Source organism: Tenrec ecaudatus, chromosome 12 (genome assembly GCF_050624435.1).
Source record: "Tenrec ecaudatus isolate mTenEca1 chromosome 12, mTenEca1.hap1, whole genome shotgun sequence".
NCBI classification, from domain to species: Eukaryota; Metazoa; Chordata; class Mammalia; order Afrosoricida; family Tenrecidae; genus Tenrec; species Tenrec ecaudatus.
The window spans coordinates 85,676,402-85,699,227 of NC_134541.1; the positions used below are offsets into that span (position 1 = coordinate 85,676,402).

Here is a 22,826-nt window from a genome sequence, read left to right on the forward strand (position 1 = left end):
GGTCTCTGGCATGCTTTCCCTGATGCAAATCTCATTTCCCTGAGGTGCGTCTTCTCTGTGTCAGCTTGGTCAGGCCGTGATACTCAGTAGATTGGCAATCATGCTACCTTGTAAATTTGAAGCCCTTGTTGTGTGAAGGCTTATTTGTTGGTCTGTGATCCCAAATTACTCTAGCAAAGAAGATGAGACTGCTACCATTGAGATTTAGCGCATTGGAAGTCCTAGAGAAGAGATCTTCTCAGTCGTACATGGGAGATGTGAGTGAATATAGAGCCAATAGAAGGGTGTTAATTTTTCTTATATATTATGGATATTGTCTTCCATTTGTATAAGTCCACCAGGGTGAGCTTATGTGATAAACCATGTCACAAATGTAGGTTGGAATACCAACCCTTTATCCAGTAAAGGACTAACACCTCTGGTTGGATGTCACCCTGATGGATGCCCTGCACGGTCTTTTATTTTATCTGTTAGCTAGGACATGTGTTAGTAAGCTTGTATGCACTTTCTCAAAGTACACAAGGAATGAGGGAGCAGAATAAGCACTAAGTTCTCATAACAAATGGCCTTACCCGGAAACTCAAGGTGTTGGTCCTTGAGAATGATTTGTCTTCACTTTCGGCAGTCCATGGTGCTGTCAATGTTTTCTGCCATTACTATATTCTAACACTTTGATTCTTCTTCAGTCTTCCTTTCTATGCACTGAAGAATGTATAACTTTCACATTCCTTGGTCACAGGAAATTGAAAATACTGTCTGCACACTTCTTTAATTTCCTTTTCTCAATTGTGTTTTAAATATATTACATGCCCTAAATCAATGACACTACAAGCAGAAGAATCATATGCTCCAAGGGGATGATTGATAAAGTTATCTGCATTAAAGTAAAAAAAAATCTGGAAGGTGAGAAGAGGTGAATAGAAAACACAGAGTTAGGGGTGGATGTGGGGGTCACACTTAACCTTAGCTCAATCTAAGAACCATTAGTTCTTATGACATTGCCCTGATCAGTATGTGCCCTTTTGAAGGAACCACAGGTGTGGGTGCTACAGCAAAGTGTGGTGAAGAAATGAGATGGTATCTTGCTCTCAGAAAGAATGGTGTCTGGGGTCTTAAGCTTTGTTTTTAAACAAGCAGTCATCTCAGTGTAACGTCAACTAAGTCCACATGGAGAAGAACACCAACATGCTGATCAAAGGATTGCCAATAGTCACATTCAAATCTAAGGAGAGAATTGTATCAGAGTTTAATTTTTTAACTCTGATTTTGAGAAGGCTGTGGATGACATTTGAAGGCCAAATACATTTGCGGGTTCTACACAAGGAATAAGCTTCTGGTGATTTCTCTCTGACCATAAATAAGGGATGGGAATAACCTGGTTATCAGACAGAGTATTAGAGAGATGATTATAGCAGATTGAAATAAAAAATCTGACTTGAAAGTTAAAAACTTGTTATTTGATCTCCCTATTGATACACTTTCACCTTAATCTTGTTTTTTAATACTTTCTGGTTTTGGTTTCCAAATTGAGTTTATTTCTTTACTGTTGTTGTTATTGTTGGCAGCCTTCTGAGACTGTTATGGATCTTTCTATACATATTTGGTATATAGAACCCAGTGTGGGTGACTCTATAGAAACTATAGCTACATTAAGGGTTCCTGGTGGGAGATAATGAGGAGTTGCTATCAAGAAATTTAAGCAAAAACAAACAAACAAAAAAGAAATATAAGCCAAAAGAAAATGTTTGAAACTGATAGTCATTTGCATGACAAGATACAACTATTGAAAGATGTGATATCTGGATTAGTTCTCAAAATGGTTTGAGGAAAAAGAAAGAATCAGAAAATTCCAAGGCTTCTGCAGGCATACTTTAAAATCCTCAAGGTAACATCTTTGCTTTTCAACACTTTTTTTTGTTGCATTTCCAACTCTTTATTTTAGTTTTGTTTAAATGCATTTTATTTTTAGACAACCTACACGACATTTTTTGTTTTTTTCTTAAACAAAAAAAAAAGCCTCTGCTCCAAAAAATCAAGGTCACCGCTCCAAGTCAAGGTCACAAGTCGACGCAGAGCTCATGATGGCATCAGTTCCGTTTGTCTCGGTCCTGGTGTCGTGTGGGCGGACCGCAGACAGCTAGGAGGAGGGGCGGTCGGGCGGTTGGTCGTGCGTTGCCCACTGTCAGCACTTCTCCATCTCTAAGCCGTCCTTGAAGAAGATCATGTACGGGGTCCCGCCGCCCTCGCGGTAGTCCAGCAGGGCCACCATGCCGTCGGGAATCGTGTTCTCGCCCTGAAAGAACTGGTACTTCTTGAAATTGGCGAGGATGTGCTTGATCTACTCGGCAGCCCCGGTCATAAAGGGCTTCATGCGTTCCGGCTTCCGCTCCTCCAGCTTGCCTTTGAGGGATTTCATGTAGTCCTTGATGTACCTCTTGTAGGCCTCCTTGGTGAAGCTGGTCTCCTGCAAGTGATGGTTCATGACGATGTCCACGTCGGTGACCACCTTGTGCTCGAGCCCGTCGCCCTCGGGGCCTTCGGCGGACGCGTTGCCGCCGATGAGCGCGTCATAGATGTGGCCTTGGGCCCTGCGGACCATGGTGCCCTCCACTTCCAGACACAGCCCGCCCGTGATCTCCCAGATCTTGTACACGTCAGAGAACAGCTCATCTCGGCTGATGAGGTCCCGGTAGATGATCATGACGGTGGCGAGAGGGCGGTGGCTGCGCTGGCTTCGGGCAGCTCGGAGCTCCAAGAGGACAGCGCTGAAGGGAGCTAAAGTTACAGTTGGCGCTGGGGGAGGGGCGGCCGGCGCAAGGGGAGGGGCATCTGGCAGAAGGGGCGGGGTGCTTTTCAACACTTTCAAGATGTCTTTTGAAGCAGATTTATCTACTGTCATGGTTCACTTGATCTCTTGACTTCTGCTTCCATGGGCACTTATTGTGCATGCAAGCAAGATGTAATCATTGACAATCCCAATATGTTCTAAAATTCTCATTATGCTATGTATTGGTCCAGTCACATAAAATGTAACTTTCTACCCACCCCAATGGGAAGAGAATGACTTTCTGTTTGTGAAAGCCTTACAAGTGTTGTATTTATTTCTTTCATAATGAGCATGTGTAACAGAAAGCATACAAGTCTACTTTTGGGGTGAACTGGGTGTAATCTATATTGAATTTTGAAGATATGGATTTACTTGCTGTATTCAATATAAACAGGGCAAACAGATTGGTATGTACTGCTCACTCTCTATCTCTTTTAAAGCTCAGTACCTATTCGGGGCCCTCATTGTGTTTAAATATCTTAATTATATGCAGAGGTTCATTATCTGTATCAACTTTCTGGGGTCATAATTCTTTGTAGTGTAGTAATTACGTAATGATGTCAGTTTTAGAGTCTGGTCGAGTAGTATGCTCAGTGGGTCTATTAATCAAGAGATGGTGGCTTCAAACTCACCAAGTTTCCAATTGAGAAAGGTGAGAAGTTTGCTCCCATAAAGACATATTTTAGTTTTTATCAAAGTACCTGATACTTCCTCTTGAGTGGAAATGGAATGGTCCACGTGTACTTTATAGGAGAAATATGTGGTTTTTCTAATCCCAGAAAGAATTACAGTCATAAAAACTCACAGGGGCAGTTCTACCTTGTCCTAAATAGTTATTAGTCTGCTCTGATGCAATGGCAGTGAGAATATTTTTACTCTTATTCTGGATTATGGTATATAATGAAAACATTTTCAGTTGCCTGCAGGGATGTGGGTGATTTTTCTGTTTTCCTGATAGTAGGACATGCAATAGGGCCAGTAGTTTGGGGATCCTATTATGGACAGCATTGAGGGAACTAGGGAGCAATTCTAGTCTGTCCAATGATTGGCTATGAGGGGGAATGGACACAGTGTTACTGGGCTTGATTTATTTTATGTTGATGATATAAAATGAAACTCTGATGGATCAGTTGTGATGGTATCATGTGTGAAGACATTCCATGGTAAAGGGATTCAGGCTGTTTGGTAAATCCTTTACTCCCTTCATAAGCTTTCTGAGATAAAGGTAAAGGGATTATCCTGAGGTATAGCAGCACAGCCTTTCATCTATGAAAGCATTATAGAGAATTGAAAAGAGATGTAGGACCTGACTACAGCAAGAAAGGAGACCTGGATCAGAGTTCTTCTGTGGACCAGCAGTCCCTACACAGTGAACCTCCTAGATCCAAGGTAATGTTGAAGCACACATACACATACACAGTGCTATCTAAAGCAAGTTAATCCCACAGATAGTCCAAGCAGACAAGGAACTTGCCCCAGAAGCAACAGAATAAGAGAGGCTTAACCTATGGCTGATAGGCTACGTAACATAAGCCACAGAATTCTACCCACCTAATTTATAAGAAAATACACTTTAAACGGAAAACCCCCCCAATTAGTGATGATTCCTTCAAAACACACTTAAAAACTAAGAAAATGTGCTGGACTCTTCTTCAGAGCTCAACACTGAACACATCTGGTTGGATGCCATTTTTGGAAGGGTATTGCCCATCCCTCTTCCCTTTCACGTTCTTCAATGTTATTGAAATCACTTGGGTTTATGGAACAGTCGGTTTTTTGTAATGGGTTAGGTTCTTTATCGGCTTGCTTGGCCAGGATTCTCAGAAGGTTAACGATTACGATAATGTCAGCCTAGGTGACAAGTAATGCCATCACATCCATGAAGAGATTTTCTGTCAGCAGCCAGAAGTGGGAGGTGCTATCCTGGTGGGTGTGGTTTCCCCCAGTATAAATGTAAGTGGATTCTCTCTGTAAGCTGTGCAGATTTGGCCAGGTCCAGGGCCTCACCATACTTGTGCATCTCCAGACTTGAGACAGCATCTTGCCATATTTCCTACATAACTTGGATTCATCCTTCTGCATAGCCTGGGAGGATGCAGCCTACCGTCCCACGTTCCCATCTTGGATTCCTCTGGTACTCACCTACTTGAGTCAAGAGAGTGGTCCAGAATGATATCTGAGCCTTGAAAGCCTCTACAACTGTGAATTGAAAAGGTGAGTAGTGTGACTAGAATTTTTTTCTAAACATTTCTGACACGTTGTAATGGTGGCGGGATGGGATTAAAAGTGAGGCTTGCTTCTTTAGTAAAGGGCACAGTCTCTGACACTCATGGGGAAGCACTGATTCAATAACAGTCAGTGACTAAAGGTGCGGGGGCGAAGATTTCAGAGAATGGAGGTCACCCACCCACTTGGCCTTCCCTAAGGTCTGACCAGATGCAGCTTACCCTTCATGGGTCAGGATTCCTTTTGGAGAAGATTCGTCAGAATGAGCACAGGGACCCACTCAGCATCTTGGAGCTTCCCATCCAGAGTTATGTTGCAACATGAGGCTTCATCCATTGCCCCTCTGGAGCGGCTGTCCATAGAATTTTCCCACTGTTGTTCATGGCAGCTGTTGCCTGGAGATAGAGGGAGACAGTGAAAGTCATGGTGGAGTCCTGGCTCTTCATCTCGCTGCCCCTGGTTGTTCTAGTGACAAACTCACAGGACATCTTTTGCTTGTTAAAGAAAATCTTCATATTCTAAGTTTCCAGAGCTGTTCAAGAACATTTGATATTTGGTTGTGTTTAGTTTACAGTGGCCCATGTTTGTCTGAGAATTGTGCCTCATAGTGTTTTCAAAGGTTATTTTTTTTCAAAAGTCAGTCACCAGATCTATCTGTTAAAGTGTCTCTGAGGAGAAAGGAACCATCTTCTCAGTTAGCTGCTAAACATTGTAACTCTTTGTGTTATTGGGGGTTCCAAGTTTAATTTCACATTTATTCAAGAGGGAAATTGACACCTTGTGTTGTATTTATTTTGGAGGATTTAAAGAATTTTTAAAATTATGGTAAATTCTTCCTTTTAAGCTTCTTGGGTTTGCATTTGTATTTGTTTTGTTTCACTTTCTAGTAAAATTCTCTGACATTTAAGGAAAAGGCATTTCTTTTAGAATGCTGTTGTTGGTGTTGCTGAGATGACTACAAGGTGTGACATAAGTGTGGTTCAACTACAAGCCCAGGGAGATAACATAGAGCTAAATAAGAGACCGTCATAGTATTTTCACATTAGAATAGAGGCGTCTAACATACTAAGAATTGTGTAGGAAGATTTGCATTCTGGTGGTGAGAATAATTTTTTATATAATTCATGAATTCTATTTATGAATCATAAAATGTCTGTTATTGACAAGGTGTTTTAGGCTGTTCATGTTGTTAAGAGATATGGAATTGGTCCAGAATCCTACATACCCTCAGCACTGACTCATAGTTAGCCTATATGAAAATGGAGGAAATACTGGAAAATCCGTGGACATCCTCAAAATTGTAATGTTGAAATGAAATGCTGCAGTTATCATGTCACTCTAGCTTAATGAATTGGTTATACTAAGAAAGTGTTTATACTACACACTGCTATAAAGTCTTTGATGTAATCATTCAAATTGTTAATTTGGTCTTCAAATACCCAATTCTTTATAGGCCATTGTCTTCCTTGCAAAATGCTGACAGAGACCTGCTCTGATCTGCCTTGCAAGATGTTGATCTTAATTACAAGATGCAGGGGGGAAACCTGCCCAGATCTTCCTTGAAAGATATCGATTATCTGACTTGTAAGATGGTGACAGAAGACCTGACAAAAGTATTTCTTGCAAGATGTTATTAAGTTTCCTTGCAAGATGGTGGGAAAACATTCTCTTATCTGTCTTACAATATGTTGCTGATACTCTTTTTAAAAGGTGCTGATAGAAGACCTGGTCTGAGCTTCACGGATCTTTTTTGGAAGATGCTGATAGAGGACTGCTCTGATCTTCCTGGCAAGATGTTGCTGGTCTTCCTTGCAAATTGTGAGAGGAGACCTGTTCTGCTCTACCTTGCAAGATTTTGCTGAACTTCCTTGCAAGAAATTGATTGAGACCTGCAATGATCTTCCTTACAAGATATCGCTGGTCTTCCTTAAAGGGTGCTGATAGAAGACCTGCTCTGGTCTTCCTTGCCAAGATGTCGCTGATCTGCTTTGCAATATAGAAGACCTGCAATGATATTTCGTGCAAGATGCTGCTGATCTTCTTCAAAGAAGCTATTAGAAGACCTGCTCTGGTCATTCTTACAAAGATGTGGAAGATATTCCTTGGAAAATGCTGTGAGGAGACCCGCTCTGATCTTTGTTGAAAGATCATTAATTTTAAAATTATTTTTAATATCAGATTTTTATTTTGAAGAATGTTATTTAAAAATACTGGCCAATTAACGTGTCGTGCAAGTCCAAATGTTGACCCGTGTGGGTGTGTGTGTATGTGTGTCTGGTCTAAACCTGAGTTAGACAGAGGAGTCATGGCCAGGCAGGGCATAACTGACAGGCAGACACACAAACTCAGATGGTCCAAAGAAAAAACAGCATAATCCGGTGGTAGGCACAACATGCCAATAATATAGACCTAGAAGCAGTTGCTGCATGAGATGACCTGGAAAGCTTTTTCGCGCAGTACTCTTCCAGAAAATTGTTCCCAGCACGACTCCCAATGCACAGAGGGGAGGATCTATTTTGTGAGTGGGATCAATCTGATGTGCCCTTCCCTGAAAACGCCACTGATTTCCCTGCAAAATTCTGATAGAAGACATGCTCTGATCTGCCTTGCAAAATTTTGCAGATCTATCTATCAAGATGGTGGGAGAAGACCTGCCCAGATCTGGCTTGAAATACGTCATCAATCTGGCACTCAAGATGGTAAAAAAAGACCTACTATGGTGTTCCATAACAGGTCGCTAATCTTCTTTGCAAAATGCTGGAAGAACCTACTGTGATCACTTTTTCAAGATGTCGCTGATATCTCTTAATGATGATGAGAGAAGGCTCATTCTGATATTCCCTGATCTGCCTTGCAAGATGCTGATAGAAGATCTGCCATGATTTACCGTGCAAAATGTTGCAGCTGTTCCCTGCAAGTTGCCAGAACCAACCTGCTCTGTTCTGCCTTGCAAGTTTGTGCTGATCTTCCTTGGAAGATATCCCTGGTCTTCCTTAACAGGTGCTGAGAGAAGACCTTCTCTGATCTTCCTTTCAGGATGCTTCATATCTGCCTTGCTAGATGCTGATAGAAAACCTAGTAATATCTGCCATGCAACATTTTGCAGATTTCTTACCAAGATGCTGATACAATACTTGCTTGGACCTTCCTTGCAAGATATGCCTGGGATTCTGATTTTTCATGCATCATTTTGCTGAACTTCCTTGCAAGATGTGCCTGGCCTTCTGATTTGCGATGCAAGATATTGCTGATTTTCCTTGCAAGATGCTGATACAAGACCTGCTCTGATCTTCCTCGCAAGGAATCCATAATCTTGCTTTAGTTGTGCTGAGGAAAGACCCGCTCTGATCTTTCTGGCAAGATTTTGCTGATCTGCCTTGTAAGATGCTGACAGAAGACCTGCTCTGACTTGCCTTGCAAGATGTCGCCGATCTTCCTTGGAACACGCTGATAGATGACGTGGTTTGATAGTCCATGCAAAATATCCCTCGTCTTCCTTAAATCGTGCTGAGATAAGACTTGTTCCAATCTTCTTGCAACACGCTTCTGATCTGCCTTGCAAGAAGGTGATGGAAGACGTGCTCGCATCTTCCTTGCAGATGTGGATCATCATGTTTGCCATATAGAAGACCTGTGCTGGCCTTGCTTGCAAAATGCTGCTGATCTTCCTTTGAAAATGCTGATAGGAGAGCTTCCCTGGTCTTCCTGGACAAATGTGACTGATATTCCTTGCAAGATGCTGGGAGGAGACCTGGTCTAATCTACCTACCAAGATATTGCAGTTTCTCCTTAGAAGATGCTGATAGAAGACCTGCACTAATCAACCTTGCAAGACATCAATGATATGCGTGGCAAGATAGCAGACCTGCTCTGATCTCCCTTGGATGTGGCTACTGATCATCCTTGTAAGATGCTGAGGGCAACCTGAGGGAGATGTTCCCAAGTGCGCATGCATCTCCTTCTTCAACGTGTCTGAGCCCAGTTCAGGCTTCAGAAGGCCTACAGGTGGGTGAAAAATTATCGCTCCTACTCTCTGGAAAATTTTGGGTATGTATGGATAGGGTTCACTTCTCCTTTTACTCTTTTAGGTTTGCTTCAAAAGGTTTGTGGGAAAAATAGGACTTTTATCAATATTTCAATATTGCACAACAAGACCCTGGCATAAGCAGAATGCTACGCCCTTAGAGAGACATGTGTGGGGGGGCCCTTAATGTGTGTGTGTGCTTGCACATCATATAGGGTTGTTTGCGTAGCATGGGTTTTAGCAAACACCTCAAGAGTCTGTCAACCAGTGGTGTAGGTCATGCAACCAATGTGGTACATTCTCATGTGCTTATTTACATATGTTTGTCAAACTCACCCTGCTCATAAGGAGTTCTGCATGCTGTCGACCTGCTCTGGCTCCACTCTGGTGAAAAAGTTCACCTCTTCTTACTGCGGAATATTATGGGTGCTCTTTCATTGTTCAAAAGTTTCATGATTTTTTAATTATTAATTTTAACATCGGGTTTATATGCAGAATAATGTTTTTTAAAGATCCTGCTGGATGTTCCTGTTGGATGTACGCAATGTTGACTCCTGTGCGTGTGTATGTGTGTGTTTGTGTGAGTGTGTGCATGGGATTGCACATCACAAAAGAGTCTTTTTGTAGCGTAGGATTTACCAAACACCTTGGAAGTCAGTCTAGGTCAGGCAAACACTGTGGTACCTTCTGATATGCCAATTTACATGTCTTTATCAAATTGGTGCTGCTCCTAGGAGCAGTGCAGGCTGTCAAACAACTCAGGCTACTCAATGGCTAACAAATTCACCTCCTCCTGCTGTGCAATAATTCTGGGTCGGTTTCATATCTCACATGTCTCAGGATTTTCTTTAATTATTAATTATAAAATCAGATTTTTATGTTGAAGAATGTTATTTAAAGAAATTGGCCGATTATCTTGCCGTGAAATTCCAAATGTTAACTCGTGTGTGTGTGTGTGTGTGTGTGTGTGTGTGTGTGTGATTGTATGCTGTAATCCTGAGTGAGACAGATGACTGACGACCAGGCAGGGCTGTACCGACAGGCAGACATAGAAATACAGGTGGTAAAAAAAACACAACAAAAAACAAAGCCAAATCTGATGGTAGGCACAACGTGCTGATAATACAGTCCTAGAATCAGCTGCTGCATGAGATGACCTGCAAAGCTACTTCACACAGTACCCTTTCTGGAAAATGTTTGCAGCACCACTCCCTAACCCACAGATGATAGGATCTTCCTTGTGAGATGGGATCAATCTGATGTGCCCTTCCTTGAAAACGCCACTGATCTTCCCTGCAAAATGCTGATAGAAGACCTGCTCTGATCTGCCTTGCAAAACTGCTGATCTATCTAACAAGATGCTGGGAGAAGACCTGCCCAGATCTTCCTTGAAAGATGCCGTCGATCTGCCATGCAGGATAGTGACAAAAGACCTAATATGGTGTTCCTAGTAAGAGGTCGCTAATCTTCCTTGCAAGATGCTGGGAGAACTTCCTCTGAACTCTCTTTCGAGATGTCTTTCATATTTCTTAATGGTGCTGAAAGAAGTCCTACTCTGATCTTCCCTGATCTGCCTTGCAAGATACTGATAGAAGACTTGCCATGATCTCCCTTGCAAGATGCCGGAAGAAGCTGCTCTGAATTGTCTTTCAAGATGACCTTCATATTTCTTAAGGGTGCTTGTAGAAGGCCTACTCTGATCTTCCCTGATCTGCCCTGCAAGATGCTGATAGAAGACCAGACATGATATTCCTCCCAAGTTGCTGCAGCTCTTCCCTGCAGGTTGCCCATGAAAAACTGCTGTGAACTGCCTGGCAAGATATCTCTGGCCGCCCTTAACAGGTGCTGAGACAAGACCTGCTCTGATCTTCCATGCAAGTTATCCCTGGACTTCCTTTAGAGATGCTGAGGGAAAACCCGCTCTGATCTTTCTGGCAAGATTTTGTTGACCTGTCTTGCAAGATGCTGACAGAAGACCTGCTCTGATCTGCCACGCCAGATTTTACCGATCTTCTTACCAAGAGGCGGATACAACACTTGCTCTGATCTTCCTTGCAAGATATGCCTGGGCTTCTGATCTGTCATGCAACATCTTTCTGATCTTCCTTGCAAGATGTGCCTGGCCTTCTGATCTGCCATGCAAGATATTGCTGATCTTCCTTGCAAGATGCTGATACAAGATCTGCTCTGATCTTCCTTGCAAGTAACCCCTGGCCTTCCTTTCGAGGTGCTGAGGGAAGACCCGCTCTGATCTTTCTGGCAAGATTTTTTTTGATCTGCCTTGCAAGACGCTGACAGAAGACCTGTTCTGACCTGCCCTGCAAGATGTCTCCGATCTTCCTTGGAACACGCTGATAGATGACGTGGTGTGATATTCCACGCAAAATATCCCCCGTCTTCCTTAAATCGTGCCGAGATAGGACCTGTTGCGATCTTCTTGCAACAGGTCTGCCTTGCAAGATGGTGATGGACGACGTGATCTGCCTTGCAAGATGGTGATGGAAGACGTGCTCGGATCTTCCTTGCACATGTGGATCATCATGTTTGCCATATAGAAGACCTGCTCTGGTCTTCCTTGCAAAATGCTGCTGATCTTCCTTGGAAGATGCTGATAGGAGAGCTTCTCTCGTCTTTCTTGCCAACACGTGCCAGATATTCCTTGCAAGATGCTGGGAGGAGACCTGGTCTAATCTACCTACCAAGATATTGCAGAGTCTCCATAGAAGATGCTGATAGAAGACCTGTGCCAATCAACCTTGCAAGACATCACTGATCTGCTTGGCAAGATAGCAGATCTGGTCTGATCTCCCTTGGATGTGACTACTGATCATCCTTGTAAGATGCTGAGGGAAACCTGACGGAGACGTCCATATATGCACATCCCTCTCTGCCTTCAAAAGGTCTGAACACAGTTCAGCCATCAGGAGTCGCATATGTGGGTGAAATAATTCTTCCTCCTCCTCTCTGGAAAAATTTGGATAGGTAGGCATAGGGTTCACAACACTTTTTTCTCATCTTGTCTTTGCTTCAAAAGATTTGTAGGAAAAATGGGACTTTTATCTATATTTGATAATTGTACATCAAGACCCTGGCATACGCAGAATGCTACACCCTTAGAGAGACATGTTTGGGTGGCCCTGAATGTGTGTGTGTGTGTGTGTGTGTGTGTGTGTGTGTGTGTGCTTGCACATCATATACGGCTGCTTGCGTAGCATGGGTTTTACCAAACACCCCGACAGTCTGTCACCAGTGGTCTAGGCCAGGCAAACACTGGGGTGACTTCTCATGTGCTTATATACGCATGTTTGTCAAACTCACCCTGCTCATAAGGAGGTCGGCATGCGGTCGACCAGACTTGGCTCCTCTCTGGTTAAAAACTTCAACTCATCTTATTGCGGGATAGTATGAGTCCATCTTTCATTGCTGAAATCCGTTATCTGATTTTTGTAACTGTTAAATTTTAACATTGGGTTTATATATAGAATAATGTATTTTAAAGATACTGACAGATGTTCTTGTTGGGTGTGCGCAAATGATGACTGCTGTGAGTCTGTGTGTGTGTGAGTGTGTGCGTGTGCTAGCACATCATACAAGAGTCTCTGTGTAGCGTAGGATTTACCAAACACCTTGGAAGTGAGTCAACCAGTGGCCTAGGTCAGGCAAACACTGTGGAACCTTCTGATGTGCCAATTTACAAATGTTTCTCAAATTGGAGCTGCTCATAAGAGCTGCACTGGCTGTCAACCACCTCAGGCTACTCAATGGCTAACAAATTCACCTCCTCCTAGGCTGCAATAATTCTGGGCCTTGTTTCATTTCTCACGTTTCAGGATTTTCTTTCATTATTAATTTTATAATCAGATTTTTACATTGAAGAATGTTATTTAAAGACACTTGTGATTTTCTTGCTGTGCAAGTCTAAATGTTAACTCCTGTGTGAGTGTGTGTGTGTGTTGTGTAAACCTGAGTAAGACAGATGACTGATGACCATGCAGGTCCCTAACCGGCAGGCATACACAGAAACTCAGGTGGTGCAAAAGACAGAGCATAATCCGGTGGTAGGCACAACATGCCAATAATATAGACCTAGAAGCAGCTGCTGCATGAGATGACCTGCAAAGCTATTATGCACAGTACCCTCTCTGAAAATTATTCCCCGTACCACTCCCTAACTCAGAGATGATAGGATCTTACTTGTGAGATGGGATCACTGTGATGTACCCTTCCTTGAAAACGCCACTGATCTTCCCTGCAAAATGCTGATAGAAGACCTGCTCTGATCTGCCTTGCTAAATTGCTGATCTATCTATCAAGATGATGGAGGAAAACCTGCCCAGATCTTCCTTGAAAAATCCAGTCGATCTGCCATGCAAGATGGTGACAGAAGATCTAATATGGTGCTCCTAATAAGACGTCGCTAATCTTCCTTGCAAGATGCTCGGGGAACTTCCTGTGAACTCTCTTTCGAGATGCTGGGAGAAGACCTGGCCACATCTTCCTTGAATGATGCTTTCACTCCGCCATACATGATGGTGAGAGAAGACCTACTATGGTGATCCTAGTAACAGGCCGCTAATCTTCCTTGCAAGATGCCGGGAGAACCTGCTCTAAGCTGTCTTTCAAGATGTCTTTCATATATCTTAACGGTGCTCAAAGAAGGCCTACTATGATCTTCCCTGATCTGCCTTGCAAGATACCAATAGATGACCAGTCATGATATTGCTCGCAAGTTGCTCCAGCTCTTCCCTGCAAGTTACCAGAGAAGAACTGCTCTTGTGTGCCTTGCAAGATATCCCTTGTTGCCATTAACAGGTGCAGCGAGAAGACCTGCCCTGATCTTCCTTTCAAGATGCTTCCATCAGCCTTGCACGATGCTGACAGAAGACCTGCTCTGATCTGCCTTGCTAGATGCCGATAGACGACCAGCCATGATCTTCCTCACATGTTGCTTCCAACTCTTCCCTGCAAGGTGCCAGAGAAGAACTGCAAGATATCGCTGGTTGCCCTTAATGGGTGCTGAGAGAAGACCTGCTCTGATGAAGAGAGTACAGTTCCTCAACTGCAGCACAAAGAATTGATGTGTGCAAACCACCATCCCTGCCCAGGTCCCAGAGTGAAACCGCTGGTTGTGGGGACGGTGCCCACTCCTGATGATGAGCCGGCTCTGTTCTTCCCTGTGTGAGCAAACTGCTGCTGCATCCAATGTCTGTGTGTAAGCTTTGCTTTTGCTGGTGATCTCAGACATTGGTTTAACAGAAATTTGCTGTTGGGACGACCTTACACTACAAAAGAAGGGAAAATACAACTGGAAGGAATAATAAGTTTATTCTTATAAATCTACCTTTTAAACTGAAACACAAACCATAAAATACATATATGAACTGAACTGAAATGAAAACCCTTAATAAGTTAATAAAGATATTATAAATAATATAATAAATGATGTCACAGAAAAATATAACATAATTAAAATAAAAACAAATCGGAAATTCGATGGATGCCAGGATAATGGCAAAATATAGCAGTTCCTGATAAGTTTATTAAAAATGATCAAACAAAACACAGATTACATAGAAAACAAACTAATGGAGATAACTACCAAAAATAGGTTACAAATTAAGAAATTCTATATTCATAACCAACAAAAACCAAATGAATTCTTAGCCATAGTAACCCTCTAGGACATAGTATAACTGCTCCTAAGAGATTAAGACCCTGTAAATCTTTTTTTAATTGAAAATTTTATTATGAAATATGTAATATAATATATCAATGTTAGATTTCTTTTTTCATGTACAACATAATGTTATAAAAATTATTTTAAAGTATTGGAATAAAAATATTTTAAAACATTTATTCAAGAATTAAGATCTCTTAACATTTTTAAAAGATTTTATTAGGACCTAATCCATTCATACCACTCTATAGTTCAATCATATCCAGCAGTGTTGAACAATCACTATCACAATCAATTTCAAAGTATTTCCTGCCTTCCTGAACTCCTTTATATCAATTCCCCTTTATTCCCCACCTACCATGCCATAGACCCAGGAACCCTTATTCTAGTTATTGGCTCTGTAGTTTCACCCATTATGCTTTCATAAATTGAAAAACATAGAGACATAACAAGGAGTCAAAAAGGCTACCAACAATGACAAAATAAAACAATAACTTCTATATGGAAAAAACACAGAGAAATATTAAAAACCAGACAAGCACAGATTATATAAAAAAAACGATATCAAATGATATGTTTTTAACCATTCAAGTCAGATTTATCATTTTAATCTTCTATAGACAATACTCTGATCACCAGGTTATTCCCATTTTTCAAGTATGATTAGAGGGAAATCACAAGAAGCTTATTCCCTGTGTAGCTCCTGTAAGTGGATTTTGAGCTTCCACTGTCGCCACAGTCTTCTGCACACCAGAATGTCACAATTCAAGCTCTCATACTTTCCCCTCCATGGATTTGGATTGTATGATTTCCAGTACTTGTAAATTGTTTTAGAGTCTCAACTTTCTCCTTTGGGCTGGCTAGTGGTTTTCAACTGCCAACCTAGCCATTAGCATACCAAATGTAAAATCCACTACACTACCTGGGAAAGTGGATATTTACATGATCTTTATTTGTATATATCATTTATTATTTATTTATTACTCTTTCCCCGGATTGTTTAATAGCCATGTAATTGTAAATTAATTAGGAATGATATATTTATTTAATTTTAAATGTTATAATTTTAACAGTTTCTGAATTTTTAAAACTAGAATAATATATATCTTTTTGGTAATTACAACTGGCTGACCAAAATTAAACTCAAATTTTCTGCACCTCACTTCATCAGACAAGTTGTTAAGTGCTTTTGAGTCAGTTTTGCTGATAATGGCTGTGTATACTTTAGAACAAATACATAAACTTGTAAGTTTGAACCATCCCCTCTTGATCCTAACTTTGAGACCCTTTTTGCAGACACTCTGGGTGCGCATCTAATTCAGGGTATTTCTCCATCTTGCTGACACTCTACACAGAGTGGTCCTCCTGAACACATGTGCAAAATGTGTGTGAAATCTTCCCTGTTCTCAATTCTAAAGAGCATTCTGAGCTATTAGTCTGTGATTTCATCCACTTGGGACACAATTGCTGTTTTTTGGAATCAAAGCTGTCCTTCAACTGTGAGTTCCCTTCATCGTGACTCCGGTGAATGACCTGACGAATGACTCCACCGACCAGGCAGGTCATTCAATTCACCTGTTCCCAGTGTCAGGGACCCTTCTGTGCCTAGAACCCTTGTTTCTGCATCAAGGGAGCCAATGGTGATGCTTGCTGCATCACTAAGGAAATATCACAAGTTTAGGCCCCAGAGTCACCGAAATTATTTTCTCAGAGAAGAATAGTCAATCACGACCCACAGTGCAGAGGGAGCGATGCAGAGAGACACCTTGTGAGACACCTGACCCTGGGCTGCAGTAGAGCAATGAGCTCAGGACTGTTAAAACCATGCATTACACGCATGAATCTGTACCTGCCTGTATTTCATTGTCATCAGATTTTGAGTAACAGGATGAAAATGCTGTGATACTCTGTTTCTCAAGAAGGAAACAGGTCAGATAGGATGATCATGAAGGCTCAGAATCAAATTAATTTGTTTTGCAAGCAGAGAATGTTAGTGCCTCCTTCAAAGTCTGCAGCGAGGAGAAAATTTAGAGGAGGAGAAGGAGGAGGAGGAGGAAGAAGAAGAAGATTATTATTATTATTATTATTATTATTATTATTATTATTATTATTATTATTATTATTATTATTATAACCTGTCCTTGGGGCATCAGAGACACATGAAAGGAAGCCTTAGTTCCAACAGGAAATCCCTGTCATCCATCTGTGCCTGTCTAGGGCTGTGTGTCTGTGCTCAGTGGGTCCTGCGCACCCCCTGCTGCTCAATGTCTTCCCTGCAGGGGAGGTTTGTGTTTGGGGCTCATACTGGCTTCACCTCACTGTGCCCCTTGCACAGTAATACAAGGCCATGTCCTCAGTAGTCAGGGAGCTCAGCTGCAGGGAGAACTGATTCTTCGATGTGTCTCTGGTGATGGAGAGTCGGCTTGGGAAGGACGGGTTATAATATGTACCACCATTGTAATATATCTCTTCCATCCACTGCAGCCCTTCCCCAAGGTTCTGGCGGATCGAGTTCCAGCTGTAATCACTGCTTGTGATGGAGAAACCAGAGACAGTACACGTGGGGGACAGCTTCTGGGAGGGTTTCACCAGTCCTTGGCCTGAGTCCTGAAGCTGCACTTGGGAGAGGAGGCCTGTAAATGAAGATAATTGTTCTCTTTCAGTCACTCGCAGTCACAATCATCCCTATAGATTCCCCATTGATGTCTCAGACCCTCGCCTTGGGGAACTGTCACCAGGCACAGGAGAACCCATCGCAATGGCATCTTTAGACTGCAGCGGTGCTTTCCCAAGAGACCCACAGTCCTGTCAGAAGAGAACGGATAGTCATCAGTACTCAAGGGTGGAATTTTAACCAAATGCTTAGTGAACGATTTGCATGTCAGGGAGCCCTGACCTTATAAACAGAGAACGATAGTGAACAGACTCCCCTTTTCCTTGGACCCAAATGAAGGGTAACTCTTTGTTTGAATCTTATGCATGTTAGTCTATAATGAGAGATCATTCTCCTTAGGACGTATGTGGGGAAAGGTCAAAGGAAAGCCCAGGTTTTCTGAGCTCACTGTCTCTCCTTCCAGCCCCTCATAGCCCCTGCCCTGCCTTGGGCTCCTATAGGTTCTGTGCCCCAGAGAGAGGACAGGATATAGTGGGTTGGAAGTATCAGGTGGACACCAGAGTATCTTCATCACTCCACGCTCTGCAAATGCCTTTTCTTCTTTACACCCTGGCAGTTTCTTATCAACCTCCCCAACGTCTTCAGTGGTTTTCTTTGGGCCATTGTCATCACCAACTCCAGCACTCCTACAAATAACACAGACAGCACATCCCAGCTCCTGATAGCAGAGGTCAGTCTTGATATAAATAAGGAGATTCAAGGATCCATAGAGTCAGGGAGGATGTTTCCAACTTGAGACTTTGGGCTCTATGAAAGAAAACTTTCAACTCTGTGACTTCAAAGTCTGGGCTTTATTTTAACTCTGGGTTAAAATAAGATCCATCTAGGCAACCAGTCCTTAAAATTTATTGGACCCCATAGACACTGTTTTCAATGCCCCTTTCAAAGGGGAATCTGGTTCATCTAAAATGTGAGCATTGCCAACCCAATTCAGCCTCTTCACTTGCACCCTGGGCACAGACCTCTGATAACTGCTCTGGGATATAAACCTTGAATTGATTCTCTAGATTCTAAGATTCACTCATTTTGTAAACTGTTATATAATTGACTTGGGAAGCAATAGAACTCTCTGTAAACACGCAGTTAAAACACCCAATTCCCATTCAGACTCCTTCCTCATTTCTCTCCCTCAAAGAAAAGTCTATTTCCCCCTAGATTAGGATTGACCACACTAATTTTCTTCAAATCGGTTATAATATTTTAAATTTATACATAGGTATATATATTTAAGCACCATGAAAATTCAAGAATAATGTTACAGCCCAGAATTTTCAGAGGGGAATTTTCTGGCCCAGAATTTTCAGAGGGGAATCAGTCACCGCTTTGCAACAAAGAATCATAGATTTCACCAATATCCAAGTATACAAGCACAGGACACTGACATGATCACTTAGAGATCATTGAGTTAGTTCCGTTATCACCTAATCGTTGTCATTTCAGCCAACTCTATACTCACAGCCTCTGTTGCTGCTTGTTAGCTGAACAGTGTAAATTCCACACTGTGACGTAGCTGCACATGAGTCCAAGTCACCTTCCTGTCTGAATGTGACTGCCATGGTCACTTCATGACTGTGGTTGGTCTGGGACTTATTCTGTCCCATTTATTGACATTATCCCTCTGTACATAACTTCCCCATGAGATCTACTAAACTTATCCTGAATGAGCTCATGAATACTCACTGAACTATGAAGGACCAATATTTGGAGCTCTAAACTCAGATGAACAGAAATTGTTTTCCAGTGTCCCAACCACGGGATGAGATTTGTCAGTCATTTAATCAAGGTGAACTAAGTACCTCAATATTCCGATATGTGGAAATGATAGAAAATATGACTCCAGGGAAAATCCAATCCATTTTTCTCAAGTTGTGTTCTGTTAATTGGTAAACAAGAATAAAACATTGTGGGTTAAAATTATATCTAGTTTATTATTGTTTGCTTTCTTTTTAATTTCTGACTCTATGACTAAAAGATGGCATGGAGAAGAAGGTCCCATTCCAGGTCTTATCTAGTGTCCGACTGAAAATCTCACCAGCAGGATGAAGTCTCTTCTTCCAAGATGGCTTTGTCTTAAGTCTGACAAGCTTCCCTGGCTTAAACTAGGAATGCATACAGGACTGAGGGCCAGGACCTTATTCTAGAACCTGGATCTCTCCTTTGGATGGAACTTCCTCACAACATGGTGCCTGAGTGTCTCCTGAAATTCATTAGATAAAGTGAAAGTTGCATTGAACTTTATTGATTTTCATTTCTATTTAAATAAAATTAGAAAATAAAGTTATTTAAATTAATATCCTATATAAAACCTGACCTATTATAAGTACCTTGGCGGGCTATTCAATCAACACCACAAGGGAAACCGTACAGAAGAGTTTTACTCAAGAAAAAGCATCTATCCTTGCTTCAAAAACAGGAGCACACTACTCCAGGAGACACAAATATGTCCTCTGAAGCCCATCCCCTCTTCTGTCCTGACTGTCAGTCACCGGCTGAGGATGGCAGCAGGACTTAGGAAGGTTAGTTTTTAGACCTATATAACAGCTGTGATGAGCAAATGTGGCTTGAGGATCCCATTATGCTTTTGCTGGTCTATCCTAGACTGAGTAAATTTTAGAGAAATTTTAACCATCCTATATCCTCTCCTCCCAAATACCAGTTACTGGGGAGGGGTTTGCATCAGGGCTGACAAATCCTTCAGGTTTGCCTTTTCCCCTCTGCATGATGTGCCTTCATGTGTGGCTTTCTGCTCTTTGGAAGTTAAAGGACATTTCCTCATATTACAATGAAATGTTTCAAATTCAATGTTTGATACAAACCCACACTTCCAGAGAAGTCGTCAAGATAAATGGTAAGATAGAGAGGAAGCCCCGGACACTGCAGAAAGCCAGCTTTTAACTCCTCTCTGCTCTGTCTTCTTTAACTGAGTCCTGGGGCTGAGGGTCCTGAGCACTCACTGAAGTCCAGTCTCTCCCTGTAGGGAGGTTTGCATACAGATGCTTAATGATGCCCTTTCCTGCTGCTTTGTTACTCTGATCCAAGTGTGTATGCTTCACTTTCAGCCTGACCATTTGAATATGGAGGATGTTCTTGTCATTGTCTCTGGTGACTGCAATTCAACCATGCATCAAGTGTATATAGGATTTAATACCAGTAACTGAGAGACACTGCAAGCCCTCCCCAGCACTGGCCAATGACGCTCGTGTCAAAATTGTTGGTGGTGAATGCGGAGACAGGTCAACAGAGTCTGAGAGAGGCCCTTGCCTGCCTCATGTCTCACTCAGACTCTACCAGCTGCACTTTGCCCTAGACATCTGCAAACGTAAAGACATCCTGCCCAGGAACCCAGCCTCATATCCATTGTTTATCATATTGTTTTCATTACTGTGATTGAAACAAGGGAATCTCAGGCCAGCAAACTCCACTGTTAGTTGAGTATAATCATAGCTGTTTGGTGAATGAAGGGACCTGGGCAGCCCATGCCTGTGACCTCTCTCCTAGAGTGGAGGGTTGTCCTAGGTTGGTTTTCATCAGCAGAGTAATGTGCCCTCTTGTGTATCCACCTACTGGAATGATAACTGAGGGGCAGATACACTGTCCTGAGGAAAGTAGTGGGCAATTATAATATTTGGAAATATATATGATTTCCTATTATACAAGTTACTGGTGAAACCTCATAGAGACTAAGAGAAACATGGGAACCATAAGGATTCATAAGGATTTTACCAGAATATAATCCCCCTCGTCCATAAGATATAAATGCCTAAGTATACAAGCAAATGACACTAAAACAGGAAATTATGGCTACAGGTGGTAACCTATTATGTATATATATGTGTATATATGTATATATATATATATATGTATATATATGTATACATATATATACATATATATATATGATAGAGAGAGACAGACAGAGACAGAGGGAGACAGAGAGTGAGAGAGAGAGATAGAGAAGCTATTTCCTAGAAGGGTCAGCCATTTTTCCTGGGTCCATGATTGCCCCTGAGGGCATGCTTGCAAGACCACACCTCAGAAATAGGTTCAAAATGCCCCTTTAAGATGGATGCCAATTCCCGCTCAGAGCAGCTAACCCTCACCAAAGACCTTATGGCCTGCGCCCCTATGATACACGACATCCCTCACTGACCCAGAGCCCTACAGGGGACAACACTGGAGACACAGTGTGGAAATTCCACCCGATCTGATCCTACCACACTGAGGCAAAACGCTAAGGGCATGCAACAGAACAGTAAGGGGAACAGAGCAACAAAGCCCCCAGGGAATACCAAAATTAGGGCTTGGTGCCCCATCAGACTCAACCAGAATACACTCCTAAAGGCCAAAAAACAGTTCTTGAACTACCTACAAGCTTTTCTTTCTTGTAGTTGTGTTTTGTTTTTTGTCCTTGGCTTCTTGGTGGTGTTGTTGTTGTTTTATTTTTTTGTTGCTTGGTTTTGCTCTGTCTTGTTTTTGTGCATGTGATTATTTCCGCAGGTCTGTCTAAATGAGATAGGCTGGGTGAACAATCTGGAGCAGAAAACAATGGGACCGACAGTTCCAGGGGAACATGGGAGAGGGGGAGGCGAGGGGAAATGTAGGGGTCTTAACAAACCCAGGGACAAGGGAACAACAAGTGATCCAAATCAGTGGTGAGGAGGGTGTACAGACGCCTGGGGTGCACGATAAAGGGTAATGTAACCAAGAGGAATTACTGAAACCTAAAGGAAGAATGAGCATGATACTGGGATAAGAATAAAGTCAAAGGAAATACAGGAAAGAGCTAGGAGGCAAAGGACATTTATAGAGGTCTAAATAAAGGCATGTAAATATATTTATATATAAGGATGGGGAAATGGATCTATGTGCATATATTATAGGTTTAGTATTAAGGTAGCAAGTGGAAATTGGGTCTCCACTCAAGTACTCCCTCAATACAACAATACTTTATTCTATTACACTGGCATTCTATGATGCTCACCTTCCCGACACAATCACTGATTCCTGACACAATCACTGAAGACAAAGCGGGTGAATAAGCAAAATTGGTGAAGAAAGCTGATGTTGCCCGGCTATCAAAAGATCCAGCGTCAGGGGTCTTAAAGGCTTGAAGGTAGACAAGTGGCCATCTGGCTCAGAAGCAACAAAGCCCACATGAAAGAAGCACATAAGCCTGTGCAATCATGAGGTGTTGAAGGGATCAGTTATCAGGCTTCAAAGAATATAAAAATCATACAATGTGTGCTCACCTACCTGATAGGATCACTGAAGACAAATAGGTGCATAAGGAAATGTGGCGAAGAAAGCTGATGGTGCCCGGTTATCAAAAGATATAGCATCTGGGTTCGTAAAGGCTTAAAGGTAAACAAGCGACCATCTAGCTCAGAAGCAACAAAGC

At 42.1% G+C, this 22,826-nt stretch overlaps 1 pseudogene; it reads right to left on the reverse strand.

Annotated features, from left to right (window-relative positions):
* Window positions 1-2,182: 2,182 nt before the first annotated feature.
* LOC142462353 (translationally-controlled tumor protein-like) lies at window positions 2,183-2,701 on the reverse strand (annotated as a pseudogene).
* Window positions 2,702-22,826: the final 20,125 nt, after the last annotated feature.